This window comes from Diorhabda carinulata, chromosome 6, assembly GCF_026250575.1.
Source record: "Diorhabda carinulata isolate Delta chromosome 6, icDioCari1.1, whole genome shotgun sequence".
Taxonomy (NCBI): Eukaryota; Metazoa; Arthropoda; class Insecta; order Coleoptera; family Chrysomelidae; genus Diorhabda; species Diorhabda carinulata.
This window is the reverse complement of record NC_079465.1, coordinates 19287130-19303029: the sequence shown is the minus strand read 5'-3', so window position 1 is coordinate 19303029 and position 15900 is coordinate 19287130.

The window sequence follows — 15900 nt, the reverse complement described above, 5'->3', positions numbered from 1 at the left end:
AGAACGATCAAATATTTTTCCCGATAGCCGCAGATTAGTTGGGCTGCTCAACTAACGCCTGTTTTCATATTTTTGTTAGTTGCTACAGATTACGATCGTCCAGAACGCGACGTGTCGGCAACAGAGTCTGTTTTAAAGAATTTCTGTGGTAGTGGCCAGATTTATTAGCGTAATTTATTTCAATTCTACATTTAATTGTGTAGCCCATCATGTTGTTGAATAAATAATGATAAATTTAACATTCAAATCCAGCTTTTTCAATTCTATTTGAGTATATGATGAATGTTAACATTGAACTAATCTTTCTTCATCCATTCCAAACCCACGTAATTCTCTAGTAAGTTAATTTCGTAGAGAATAACTACAAGATAGATGGGACTGCAGGAAAATGTTAAACAATTTGGATGAAACTTTGTTTTTACATTCTAAATCAACGAGAATTAGAGAAATAACAAGACCTCCGTCTCTAGTTAATCAATTATTCTCATTCTAGAAATTACTTGGTTTATCTTTGTTTATCCACAGGACTTTTTATCTTATGCGTCTTTTTATCAGCAGACCAGTATCGTACTATCGATATTAGAACATTTTCTTAAGGAGGCTTTAAAGAAATTATAGTTTGACGTAAAAAATTGATGGTTCGGAAACAGGAAATTTGAAATTCATCTTCTCTACACACACGTCAAAAATATTTCCTAACCACACTTCTTGGGGTCTAATAGAAGTCTCTGATGATGATCTCATCCCATTTATATTTATTCTAATGACACACTCGTGGGGAAGCTCATTACCATTAGGAAAGACAAGTTATAGAAGAAAAATAGTGAACAAAAACAATGATCAGTATTTGAATATCACGGGCAAAGTGCGCAGCGGCATCTTCATTGGTCCAAATCAGTATCACCATAACACACCACAAAAAAAATCAAGTGGAAGGAGTGAATGTTTTGATACTAAATCATTCGTATAATGTATAGTACTCAATTCTCAATCTTCTTAATTTCATCTTTGTTTTGTTTCCTTTTCAAAATATAAGGAAAAAAAGCTTCTCTTACGACGAGGTAGCTCTAAATAGCAAAGAGACGAACTTGGACCACCAAACTTCAAATATGTAGAGCGTTGGACGCCACCAAAATATAACATCGTGTATAAAGTTTCAATTACAACGTTGTGATATGATAATACTGTCAAATATATATTGATTTCCACCGTTGTCTGATTTTTTCCTAAAACAAACTACAATTGTGTTAATGATCATCAGAAAATTATAAACACTAAACATGAAGCTGAATTTTTACAGTTTTTGGAGCTCCTGTAGGTCCAAGATAATCAGGAACGAGATTTTTCTTTCCCAATTTTTTGGAATTTCATTGCTTCACATTTGATCCTAGTGGTCTTTTTTGCATCAAACGAACCTAGTTCATAAGTCACTGATTCCATAACAACATTGATTTGTTGATTTTTTCTTGAGTTCTTAAGTTGAAAAGTATCAACTTCTTTCTTATGAATCTAACTAAAAACACATGGTGGGGTCTAGTTTGTATTAGAAATATATTTCTCTCATTTATTCGTACGATTTCTATTCGTAAGGTGAGTTAATAAACACTAGACACTACATTTAACTAACTTATAATAATTCACTTATAACTAACTTAAATAATTCATTCAAATTCTTCTATTACTTTCTATTTCGCTATTTCGGTCTATCCATTACCACTATTATGAACTGAACTTATTATGCACTGAACTAACTTCGCTACACAAATTCCAGGAAAAACTCTCAAAAGTTCTGAAACATAAAGAATCAAAACAAATAAATAAGTAAAGCTTCTTGGAGATTATTCAAAAGAAACAATGTAAATAAACCACCTGCTATAATAATATGAAACATACATCAAACGGATTCCGGGTATTTATAACGTACATCAAAAGCGCTTGGCATATGGCGAATTTAGGAATTCCACTACAATCCAGGCAGGACCAGCTCTAGGCCGGTGACGAGTTCTTAACAATATATAGACAGAGGCGTGCATATATTGGTGGCTGCTAGACTTAGTTGTGTGTGGTGAAGGCTGATTTTCACTTTTCTTAAACAAACAAATTTGATGTTAATTAGTTAGGACTTGTTTTATTCCATTTCTACTGTGAAATGAGAACTGAGAATGAATACTTAAAGTGAATTGTTTAGTTAAGCTATCAACTTTTCATCTGTATTCTTAATTATAAATTCAATCCTTATTTCAAGTGATTTTGATTTCTAAAAACATCACACGTCCTTTCTATTTAATTTGCAAAAAATAGATGAAGTTATAAGTAAATGAAATAGTAGAATCGTTGGACCACTTCAAAAAGACATTTTCTGTGAAAATTTTCGAACAATAAGAAATTGGAAACTGGACTGAGGGTGAGAAATCAAAATGGTATATAAAGTATTTTGAAAAGAATTTAATTCTTGCATTATAGTAAAGTAGAATGGAAGATTGTGATTGAATTGACAAGTTATTCAAAGGATCATTCATTGATCTTGTCTTATTTCCTATCAATTTTAAAATATTCTAATACGAAGGTTGCTACTTAAGTTTTGAAATATGACAACACTGATATGAATATATCACATTGATTGACATTACCATCTTAAAGTTTGGTGAACGTACTGAGAACGTGTGTAATCTTGGTAAAAAAATCGTCATGTGATATACCGTGAGATTGAGGCTCACTTGGGCATTAGTTCGACTCAGATACATTCAATATTGCATGAACATTTCGACGTCTTGGATACTACATAACTTGGTGCTAAAAAATTGTATAGTGGTGAACCGAATCCGAAACTGAACTGAACATGTCCCCAATGAAATTAGAACGGTCAATTTTGAATGGTATACCAGCATATGTTTGCCAGAAATCGATAATGCGAGTTCAAAAATGAATTGCGAGGTCAACCCTTAAAAAAGCCCATTTTTCAAATCACAATTTTGAAGATATCTCAACTGGAATGTGAGAAGAGTGTATTAATAATAAAGCCAGATCAAATAATAAATATTTATTTTTTTATGTCGAAATTTGATATTCTGTACTTCAAATTTCTGTTCATACTATTTAAACGCACGGTATAATTAATAACAACTGGATATCAAGTTATTTCGCCCTGAACTATATTACACAAAGATTCGAATCTAGCGCCGTTCAATAGAAAATCCTGATTTGAATTAGATTTCTTCGGATTTGTTTATCCAGAGCGCCTGTTCGCTCGACCAGCCTGGATGCGAGATTACAAAAGCTCATTGAAGTATTCCGGCAGAACATTTGCAAAGCTTTAATTAATTTTGTTCGGCTAAGGAATTTCTGGTATTTGTATTTTATTCTATGAATTTTTACCTTAGAAAACTGGAAATTGAACTACTTAAGTGTTTTTTTTAATATTTTCTACAAAATCTGTTACATCTTCAGGTTACGAAAATCAGAATCAAAATAGTTATTGACTGACTGAAGATGTGTGTTTATGTTGAACATGTTTTTGTATTTGTAAGAAAATCATATGTTTGTCTTAATGCTGTCATAACAGAAAATGTTTCAGTTGAGTAGAATTTCTATCATACTCACGGAAAAAAGTAAGATAAAATCCACATCTCTTTAATACGCGATTCTAGGTTCCAATGCATCATGAAGGAATCTTAGGGAAAGAGCAAGAAATAGTAATTTCATAAATTCAAAAATTCACTTGAAATTTTACTAGTCTTGTGTTTCATTTTAGAATTGGATGGTTTCACAGCAAATTATTGACGATATTGCTTTCAAGTAGAGTTAAATGACACGTTAAATAATTCATTCAAGTTCATTATTTTCCAAGATTTGTTATCTTTTTCCATATTTTCTTTCAAACAAATGCGTTGTCTGCGCTGCAATTTGGTGTAATAAAGAGATAATGTTAGTAGTTAATGACTATTTTGAGGAGCTTGGCGTTTTTTTTAAAGCAAGGGTATCGAACTTATCGAATGGAAAAGAATGTAGATCCAAAATAATCTTTTCGATTGATGAATTTATCACCTGGGGATGGTCTATTGTTCCATAACCATCTCGAAAGCCTACTTACTCTCTAGGATGCATTTATTAAAGAGTTTGTCAGTAGTTAATCACTATTTTGGGGAGTTTGACGGCTCTTGTCATAAAAGAGGGTATCGAACTTATTGAACATCACTGGGAAAGTACGTAGATCCAAAATAATCTTTTCGATTGATGAATTTATCACCTGGGGATAGTCAATTGTTCCATAACCAGCTCGGAATCCTGCTTACTCTTTAGGATATATTTGATAAGGAGTTTGGTTATTACTTTGATGAGATCATCAACTCCCAGTTTGATGGGAGGATTTGGGACGATTTTAGAACCTCTTCTTTTGTTACCATTGACATATTTTCTAATCCTTGATTCAATATGTGGGCTTTATTTTTTGATGTTTCTACTCCACTCTTTTTTCCTCTCTATTCTTTAGTTTAGCAATTTCAGTTTTTATCTTACTCAAATTATCACGTAGTTTCCTTGTTTATCCATTCTATATCATTCATATTATCCATGTGTATGAGAAAAATGTGAAAATAGGATCCAAACAATACATATACTTCTAAATGCCTAATGAATTCAGATTTCATCAACATTTGATGATTATTTCTCATTTCACTTCAACTATACTTTAAAATTGGTTTCCCCTTTTCTGTTACCTGTAAATTCACGACAGTTCTGCATAAACTACGACCTTGTTCATCATACTCGACTGCCAATTTCATCGACTTTCTTCTATTTTTATTTGGTATTGCTATTTCACCACTGTCAATTTTGTTCCCTTTAACTTTAATTAACTTTATCGTTTCAAGGCTTACACCAGTAGCTGCAGAAACACTTTCTTGAACTTTTAAAACATTGTGGATAATTTTATATATCAAATATTTCAGAAGTCAAACATTAACTAACAAACTATTGTAAGGTTAAGAACTGTATTTCAAAATTGTACAAACCTTAGAAATGAACTTTTGTTTACTTTATTGACCATCTAATAAGATTTTAAAAGTTTTTTTGCTCTAACGTTGACATATGGAACTGAACAGATTTCTAGTTCTACAAGTTTGGAATGAAGTTAACAAAAAATAGCTCCTTGAATTTTGTAAGTTTACCAAAAGCCAGAGAGTAGTGAGTGAATTAAGGAAGGAGATTTCGTAGAGTAGTAGTGTTCAGGAATAAGGTAATTTTTCTTTTAAGTAGGATCGTTATCAACAACTATAATGTGAGAATCAAAGTGTGAAAAAAATCGGCGCGCGTCCTGGAGGAATTGACAGAAAAAGAGTTCCAGCACTATTTCGAATAATAGAAATTTGCATGGAGCGATGTAGTGATAGAGGATGGTTATGTATTGATGGTGATAATGGAAAAATATACATAGTATCAATTTAAAATGTCTTCTATAACCAGTTTCGTTATTTGTTAGCCACACCTCGTATATAAAGTTTCTTAAAGAGAGTAAGTCAAACTCAATTTGATATCTTTAGACAAAATTGTTAAGCAACATCCTTTTCTACGTAGACTCTTCTTATTTTTAATAAAACTAATTATCAAAATAACCCAACAAAATGTACCAATTTTCTTATCAAAATATTATTTTTGAATTTAGCGGAAAGGGTTAAATACTTTTTAGTAAAGTTTCGAAAAACGTGCTCGAGCTCCCGACCTTTTCACGAGTTTGGTTTATATCGTTTAAACCGACTGAAAATTTAAATAAGAATCTCTTAACGATCGTATATCTATGAATATGTATAGGAAAATTATATTTTTTGAATTTCCATCAAATATTTACATAATTCATGCATCAGACAAGAATATTTTATAAAACGAGTATTCCGAAGAATATTCAGATGAAGAAACATAAATAATAATAAAGAGAAAACATAAAAAAGAAATTTGAATAGTTTCAGTTTTGAGGTTATATGATGAGCAGATAGTCGATCATATCTTTTGAATTTCAAAGAATAACATATTTATGAACAAATACATTTTTAGATTAAGTAGTTGTGCAGTTTATTCAAATATTTCTTGATGTTATGAATTAGACAAATTAGTTTCGTGATTTTTACAAAATTCTATGAAAAATAAAAACGCACTACCTCGATTATATATATTTTATCGAAAATACTTTTTGTTTGATAAATTTAAATTAATATTGCCTTTCAATTAGGTGCTGTATCACTTCTTGGGGTATGTTCTCCCATTCCTCTAATGCCGCTTGCTCAAGCTCATTTGAATTTTTTGGAGATGGATTTCGACGACAAATGCTGCGTTGTAAAATGACTCAGACATAGTCGATAGGATTCGAATCTGGACTTCTGGGTGACCAGTCCAGGGTACGAATTGCTACTTCGTTTAGGTAATTCAGAACATCAACCGCTACGTGTGGTCTAGCATTATCAGGCATTGAGCAAAAATCATCACCAATCAAAAGAAAGACGTATTTTTCAAGAATGTCAGTTGTACATCTTGCTGCGTTAAGGGCGGGTCTAGGAAGAGACACTAATTCTATGCGGGCATCAAAACAAATTCCTCCCCAAAATATGATAGATCCTCTTTGGAACGGCTCCCTGGGAATGATACAAGACTGTGCGAATATTTATCCTCATTGTCTTCGATTTAGTCTTTTAGACTAAAACTTGTCTCATCAGTAAATAAAACTTGGCATTTTCCAAACCCCAATTTAAATGTTGCCTCGGAAATCTTAATCTAGCAACACGATACTGTCTGGTTAGTAAAGGTGTCTGGAGAGCGCTTCTGCTATGTAGACCATCATTCTGAAGGTGTCGTCTTTTTGATCTCAGAAATATTTACATTTCGAACCTCTCGTAAAAAGCTGTTAAGCTCGATAGTTGTCATTGACCGATTTAATTGTAAAAAACGGTCATCTCGAGAAGTTAAAACTGAAGGACGTCCTTGTCCAGGTCTCCTAGAATATGAACTGGTCTCTCGAAATCTTTGCAGCAATCTGCCAATGGTTGTGTGGTGCAAACTAAACAGATTTGCCACTTCACGATAACTTTTTCCCTGTCCAACTAACTTGACTATTCTTTCAGCTTAGCATTCACTTAACTGTCTAAATTTATTCATTAATTGTTTAACTAATCTCGACTTTAACATACTTGATTGACTTAAATTACTGCTGTTCATGAGTTTATACAACAATGGAATACAAGAAACATTGAAATATGCATGAAATTAAAATTTTTAAAAACCATAAAAACAGTTATTTGCTGATAAGAAATTTTGCTACATTTTATCGCTAACATTCAAAATACTTTTTGTGATAGAGAAAAAAAGAAAACCAAAAGATTAACATTTTAGGTTTTGATATTGAAATAAAGGGTGGTGCCTTATGCAACTTCAGTCCGTAACTTTCGGCTAATAGTCGGTTTCAGATAGCAACAAAGCTCGGACGAGTGAAATTATATTTCTATAATTTTATGTAGTACTACTTTTTGAAAATGCATTCTAGCAGTAGTCTGAGGGAGAAATGATGGATTACTATCAGTACAGACGGTATCGTAGAGGAGGAAGAAGGAAATATTGGTGTCATCCGTATATTCAAAAAAACTTGTTTGTTGCTGCCGAAGAACTGAAGGAAACAGATGCAAAATTCTATAGGATGACAAAAGAAAGCTTTGAAGAATTGGTGAGATTGGGTGCTCCTACAATACAGAGGCAGAATACCAATATGAGGGAATCTGCACCAGTCGAAGAAAGAATATTGATTACCCTCAGATAAGTTTATTTTTACAAATAAATACATTGAAAATAAATAACAAAATTTATTTCAAAATTTATGTACAAAATTTACGGTAAAAAACTTTTGCAAAAACAGAAGACATTAAAGGCTGAGCAAATATCATAATAATTTAAGCAAAATAAAAAGAAATATAAAAGAATGGAGAAATTGAAGTATAAAACAAAGCATGTATTTGAAAAAATTCTTTGACATTAACTCAGAGTTGGCTATATTCTTCCGAGTTCAGAGATGAACGAAAATTGGAATAGAATTCATTCATTGTTTGTATTTGTGGACCCGTTTCACCTGAGTATTGAATCGGTGAAGCATGAGGTTCTAATTGTTGTGACTCTTGAAGGGAGGATAAACATTGGCTGGGATTAAGAAAACACCAGAAGAGATGGAAGAACTTGAGCTTTGGGATAGTATTACAGATATTGGAGTTGAGGCCAGGGGCTGTGGATGAGTTGATATTTCATCTATGATGCTCAATATTTTTCGTTTTAACATTTTCATTTGATTACAATCACTTCAAGTATGAGGCTTAGGAAAAATATATTGATGGCTTCGATCTTCCTTTCAGCTTTGCTCCCAAAAGCTGTACCAGCTGCGGTTGAAGTTGCCTCAAGTCTGGCTCTATTTGCCTGAAAATACTTCGACACACACTTATCCGCACAATCCACGGAGTTCTTACTCCCTTTATTTTGGTAATGTGGAGCTGAAGTGGAAGACTGATTCCTCTGATCAACCATAATTGGTTGTAGGTGGCTGGAACGTTGAACTCTTGGGGGTGGTAGGTGATGATAGTGGCTGATGTTTCTCTGAAGGTTCAAAGGAATTCTCCATTGCCCTCACATTGGTGTCTTCATTGCTTTCACATTGTTGTGCATCAACCACCCGTTCATTCGACCTGTTCTCCATTGGAACTGGTGGCAAATTTCTAGATGAAGGTGGAGCCGACGTTTTTATATAAGGCAGACAAAACTGCAAAACTGCATGGCATTTTCCAAATAGTAGGTTTTTTTCGTCCTGACTCACTTTTAACTGGTTGTTAACTAAGTGTCTTGCCAAAAGTGTACGCAGGTATCGCCATTTTTCTTTGCACTCCGCCACTGGAAAAAAACTTTATACAGGACTAAAGGAAAATTACGTGGTTTGAAAATAATAACTGATATGATTTTCAGTACAAACAATTTATTGTAATTTTAGTATTACAAATAAAAGAGCAAGATTGATAAGATCGATTGACGTCAACTTACATTACCAACATTTGACAGTTAAATAAAAATTGCTTGCGTTCCATATATTCTAACACCCACCCTTGGAACACAACCCCATTTTTACGGTACAATACAAATGTTTATCACTAGTCGTACCTTTTGTTAAACTATCTGCTATCATTTCCTCAGCTTTTATATACAAAAATTTAATTTTTAGATTATTTACATGACTCTTCAGAAAATGATGAGCGTATATCAATATGTTTTGATCGAGGTAGATAACAATCATTAGTCAATTTAATTGCACTCTGGTTGTCACTGTAGATGATAAGTGGGTTGTTCAGCTGTACACCAAGCTCCTCATGTAACTGCTGCAGCAATAATGCCTTCTGCGCTGCAGAAGACATCGCCATGTACTCCGCCTCTGCAGTTGACAGAGCAACTGTCTGTTGTTTTTGTGACCGCCAAGATATTGCACCACCCTGTAACATAAACAAATACTTTGGGTCGCGCACATCACTTGCCCAATCTGCATCACAATAACCTGTGATTTCTTCATTACCATCTTTGGTATAAACTAACTGTAAATTTTTAATTCCTTGCAGATATCTAAATATTCTCTTCACTGCAGTCCAGTGCTCTCTATTTGGTTTTTTATTAAATATACTTACTATATTGACTGCAAAGCATATATCTAGACGAATTCCTTGTGCCACATATAACAATGACCCAATTGCTTGCTGACAGGGACAACTAAAATCATCCATAGCCTTTTTCCATTTGTTAGCCAGTGGTGAAGTCAAAGCTTCCTCAACTGTCTGTAGATCGGTCAGTTCAGTAAAGAAACACATATGATTTTCATGATTATCACTGTGCTGTTTGTCACGTGTACGGAGGGATCGAACAGTTACATTATTATCATAGTCCTGTCTTACATATCTAGGTGGATAGTAAGTCTCATCTAAATCCCCAGAATCTGTTTCATACACACTTGAGTCTTCGCTTCTACTTATAGGTTCATTCAATTCCTTACTTGATGACTTCTGAGTGTGTATTTCCTGATTTTGAATATCAGATGACATCCCAGTACTAGTAGGAGCAGTGCTATTACTGGCTGACCGGCCCTCCATGTCTGCAACTTCAACATCAGAAGGTATAAGTATATTCAATATACTTCTCAATAAAAGTTATGTCTCTACTTTTTACTACTTTATGTGTTAAAGGATTTATTAATCGATATCCTTTGGAATTTTCACAATAACCTACCATCAACATTTTCTCAGATTTTTTATCCCATTTTTGACGTTTTTCCTTTGGTACATGTAAATAGCAACAGAGCCAAAAATCTTTAAATGAGATAAATAGGGTTTTTCACCTTTCCACAGTTCATACGGTGTTTTACCTTCCAAAGCCTTTGTAGGAGATCTATTTACAATATACGCAGCAGTTGCCAAAGCTTCAGCCCATAGTTTCTTCTCCAGGTTGGCATAAAACTACATACACCTTGCTCGCTCAACTAGTGTTCTGTTCATTCGTTCTGCCAAGTCATTGTGCTCTGGAGTGTACGGAGTAGATGTCTGATAAATTATACCATGATTAGTTGAAAATTTCTCAAAATTGTTATTACAGTACTCTTTACCATTATCTGTGCGTAACTTTTTAATTTTACAATTCAATTCATTCTCTACTTTTGACTTGAAATCTTTGAACGTATCGAGTACACTCATTTTATCTTTAAGAAAGTACACATGTACCATTCGTGTGTAGTCATCAATGAAAGTTATAAAATATTTCTTACCTCCGTATGAAATATTTTCCATAGGGCCACATAATTCAGAATGTATTAGTTCAAGTGGTCTTACTGCTCTTGAACCTACATTTTTAAATGGCAACCGAGCATGTTTTCCCTCGCAACAATGAATACATGTGATCACATTGCCTTTGTCTGAAGTTAAAGACACACCTTCAACACAATTTAGCAGTTTCTTAATGTCTGAAAAATTCAAGTGTCCCATTCACAGATGCCACAGATAATTGTCATTAGAATTCACAGCACTTGAATTCAGATGAACCTCTTCTCCACTTATGTTCATAACGTATAGGTTATTTTTTAATACTGCAATATAGATAACCTCTCCTTTAGCATTCTGAATGTCACATCCCTTGTCATAAAATATAACATTATGCCCATTCCTCACGATTGTGCTGACTGAAAGGAGATTGGCAGCTAAACCAGGAACAAACAGTACATTTTTAACTTGTATTTCTGATTTATTTGAATGTCCACACAACCAACTTCTTCTACAGTTAATGGCTCTCTGTCACAGTAACACTTTTCACAGTTGGTTCAGTGACATTATACAACCAGTCATCTCTGCAAGTCATGTGCAAAGATGTTCCTGAGTTTATTAGCCATTTATCACTCACATTTTGTTTAACAGTTACTGGGAAAGCAGCTACAAAACTTGAAACTTCTCCTTTATTCGCTAACTTCTTTGGTTGTTTACATAGTTTAGCAAAATGACCATATTTATTGCAATTATAGCATCTTGGTCTTTGTATAAAAGACTGTTGACTTTGATGTATTAATTTTTTGTATTAGCTTAGAGTTAACTGAATCAGCACTTATTTTAATGCCTGAGCTCTCAAGCCCCATAATCATGGGCTTGTATTCATCTGGTAAGCCTGCCAGCATCAAAGTACCAAGCCATTCATCGTTTACGTCAAAATCAATGTTACGCAGTTTGTGAGCAGTATTCATGATCTTGCTCACATATTCTTCAACACTATTACTAGATTCCAATGTACTATTTATCAAGTCTTTTAGTAAGCCAACTCTTCGCGTGAGCCCTTTATCATCAAAAGCTTGTTGTAAACATTCCCATACCTCTTTTGCAGTTGAACAATCTTGAACATGAACATAATTTTGAGGGTCCAGAAGTAAAATCAACTTGGCTTTGGCCTTTACATCCTTACTTGCTTCAATTGGTTTGTTATCAGACGGTTCGATACAACACCACAAATTCTCATGCTGTGAATATGTTTTCATACTGAATTTCCAAGTGGTAAAATTTTCTCTTCTGACTAGTTTTTCCAAATTAAACAAATTTGAATCCATTATGAAGATGAAGTTTGACGAGAAGCACGTTGTAATTATAACCTCCAAATTACTAAACCTAATTTTAACAGTTGTATAATCACTTCCTTCAGTCTTCTGTTATTTCCACGGAACCACGCTCTGCTACCAAAAGGAAAATTACGTGGTTTGAAAGTAATAACTGATATGATTTTCAGTACAAACAATTTATTGTAATTTTAGTCTTACACATAAAAGAGCAAGATTAATAAGATCGATTGACAAACGTCAACTTACATTACCAACATTTGACAGTTAAATAAAAATTGGTTGCGTTCCATATATTCTAACAAGGACAACCAATTTTCTTAACAAAATTTTCAGTGTAAACATTTCATTTCAATAAGAAGTCATAATTCCTTGTAAAGATATTGTATATGCTTGTATTTTATTCAGTCTATTTTGGCATAAACCATAAACATTGTTTCTAAACAACTTATTTCAATAATTTTCCACATAAACGGTACTGTTATTTTCGAACGAAAAATGACTTCATAAATTCACCTAGCAGGGCTGGACTGCAAAACATGAAAATTTAACTAAGGAATTTTTTCGTGTATCCCGGGTACAGTGAATGAGATAAAAAGCATAGTTGCTCGTCAAACAACTGAGAAAGTAAATTAAAGCTCAGTGCACACTACACCCTTCCTCACTATCCTGTGGGACTCTTTATTTAATAATTAATTAATTATGAATTCACTGCTTCCCTGATAGGGGAGAACGTGCCGGGATTTTCAACCGACACGTCAAAAAAAAAAGAGAAGCTCGCCTTCCTGCTTTGATGATACTTTGATGAGCTTACACATTGATAACTTTCTTAGTTAAATTAGTAATACGGCGCACTTTCGAGGAGGGTACTTTGTGGACGAGATCCTTATATAAAATTGATTTTGTTGACACTTCCTGGCGATTTATTAGATTATTTATTCAGAAAACTTACAAGAAAAGTCCATCAATTATTTTCTTCTCGTGAGTAAATTGGAAAATTCATTTTCACTCGGTTTGAAATGTTTGATTTTCAAACCAAAACTTCCTATTAACTCCCTAAATTATTAACGTTACTACTTAACGTATTTCATTAAATATAATTTGAATATATATTATAATATTGATATAATTGCTCAAACTGATTTTATATTAGTGAATTAGTCAGTTTAGGTTAAATACATCCGATTTTCTTGAGATTTTATTATGTTATACAGTTTTTTCAACTTTTCAAGATAGTGTACATTTTCCAATGTTCAAACCTTAAAAACTATGTAAAGGAATGTTTTTCGCGCCTCGTTTTCGGCATAAAAAACTGTATAACATATTAAAATTTCAAAGAAATCGGACGTATTCGACCTAAACTAACAAATTACCTAATATTCAATCAATTTGGGGGGACTGATAAAAATTTAGACTATCTTTCAACTACCACCCGCCCCCTATCCTCTCCAACATTGATTATAATTAGTTACGATTAATGTAATGACACAAATGTACTTATGCGTACAAATTATGAGATCTAGCTCTTCCATAACGAATATCTCGCCAAAGTCGCTCAATATTTTGAGTATGAGCCTAACGTGACCTAACCTAACTTAACATAGCATATCCTAACCTAAACTAACCTAAGCTAGCCTAAACTAACCTAAGCCAACTTAACCCAACCTAACCCAACCTAACCTAGCCTAAGCTATCCTAACCTAACATTTTTGCCCAGAGGTGGGGTAGAAGTTAATGCCTTCCTCACAACGGGCAGGTGCAAATGCTGTGAGTTTGTGTGGAACTCTCACCTACTAACCACCCTCCTCAATCCTCGGGAGTGTCGTACGCCGGGAGGACAACAAATTGTCATTGCATCAGCAACACTTAATCCTTTGGATTTTTGAGCTGTTTCTTAGCTTCACTCCTCTCCACCAGTCCGTCAAGACGGCACAAGAAGAGAGAAAGTTACTGAGCCACTCCACCGTCTTCAAGGTCTTACAGCTCCCAGGAGTGGCGCCTAACCTAACCTAAACTAACCTAAGCTAACCTAACCAAACCTAACCTAACCTAACTTATCTAAATTTTCAACCTAGAAAATATTTGTTGAATTAATCAGCATAATTTTAGCCACAACATACTAAACTTTCAAGGAAATCGGTAGTTTGCAATCTAAACTAAATGATTATCGAATATTATAGTGAATAAATTGTTAATAGTGCTGGCGAAGCAGAATTGCGTGTTTCGAAACCAAGTTATGGTCTTCAAAGACTGAAGGTAGAAGTTTCAGGAATTACTCCTTCTCATGATCCGCTTCCATATCTAACACAGTTTCTTCTTCATGCTCGTAGTTTCAGCAGAGTTTGACAGTACAATTAATAACATCAAAAATAAATAGAATAAAATTTCTTAGAAAGTCTGAAAAAATAAATAAATATCACTGGTAAATACACAAAGTCAAGTTTAGTAAATCAACACATCTAGAAGCGAGAACTAGAATTAAATAACTCAATTTAAAAACTTGCTTTTTAAAAAACAATTATTAGTATCAGTTTTACAGGCTTCTTTATATATTAGTTCCTATCTTACACAATAATAATTATAAAATTAGATAAATATATTCATAGTTCATTATAGTCACATTGATAATAATTAAATAATAAATAATTGAAGGTGATAACTTGATGGGGTTGAAGTTGAGAATCTATAAAGCTCAATGAGGTTAGAGTTCATAATAATAAATAAGTAATTGATAATGATGCGCCGCTGTGATCAAGGTTGTTTTGGATTACTTAACTCTAACACGTCTATATGATGTCGAACCAAAAAAAAAATTAGAAAACAAGTCAAATAAAAATAAAACATTCAATACAGACACAAACAACTTACGACAGTCTCCTACGACTGCTAATATTGAACTCATTTGGAAATGATGAACTTACACAAGGACCTCCTTAAAAGATGGAAAATTATGATTCTTCCTTCCTTATTGATCTTTGAATTCGTTTGCCTAATTCGTAAGCACGCTTTTACAATTTCAGTAAGATCGTTGTACGACTATCCACTTAGAAAAGCTAAAATGATCACTTGAGGCATTTGAGATGTGGTTCTATAGACACATCCTGAAGTTACACTGGACTGATGAGAATCATCAACGATGAAGTACTAAGACGCATTGGTCGCAAAAGAAAGATGTTAGCATTTATTAAGATAAAAAAAACATCTTACGCAATGACAAATACCTACTGCTACAGAATATTCCAGCGTTGTAGAATTATTTCATGTTGCGAGGGACATAGACGCTTTAAAAACGTGGTCGCCTTCAATGAGAAGACGGCGTGAGAAGAAGATGAAATGTACAATTTGATGAACAAGACGGTTTTTCATTCATGGATAACATTTTTCTCCTTTTTGTCCGTTTTTTTTTGATATCAAAAAAGTCTTCATCATATTGATTTTGCTCAACAAACTCGATTTGGACATAGATATTGTTTTTCATCGATGTTTAAAAAAATAATGATTCCAAATCACACAATATCGGTGAAAATCCATTATAATTATTCCTTATATCAAACATCATCGTTCGTAGTTGTTTGAAAGCAAATAATTACAAAATATACTCAAAGGATGACGATAAGGGTATGTCGTTGTCCTAGCATGTGGCCCAAGACTTGAAGTTAATAGTCTGTAGTAATTTATAGTGTCTAAGTTAGGGTTGTTGTCCTTTGTACTTTGTTCTTAGAAGGGTGCTCTCTGAACTTACTGACATGGTGTAAATTAGT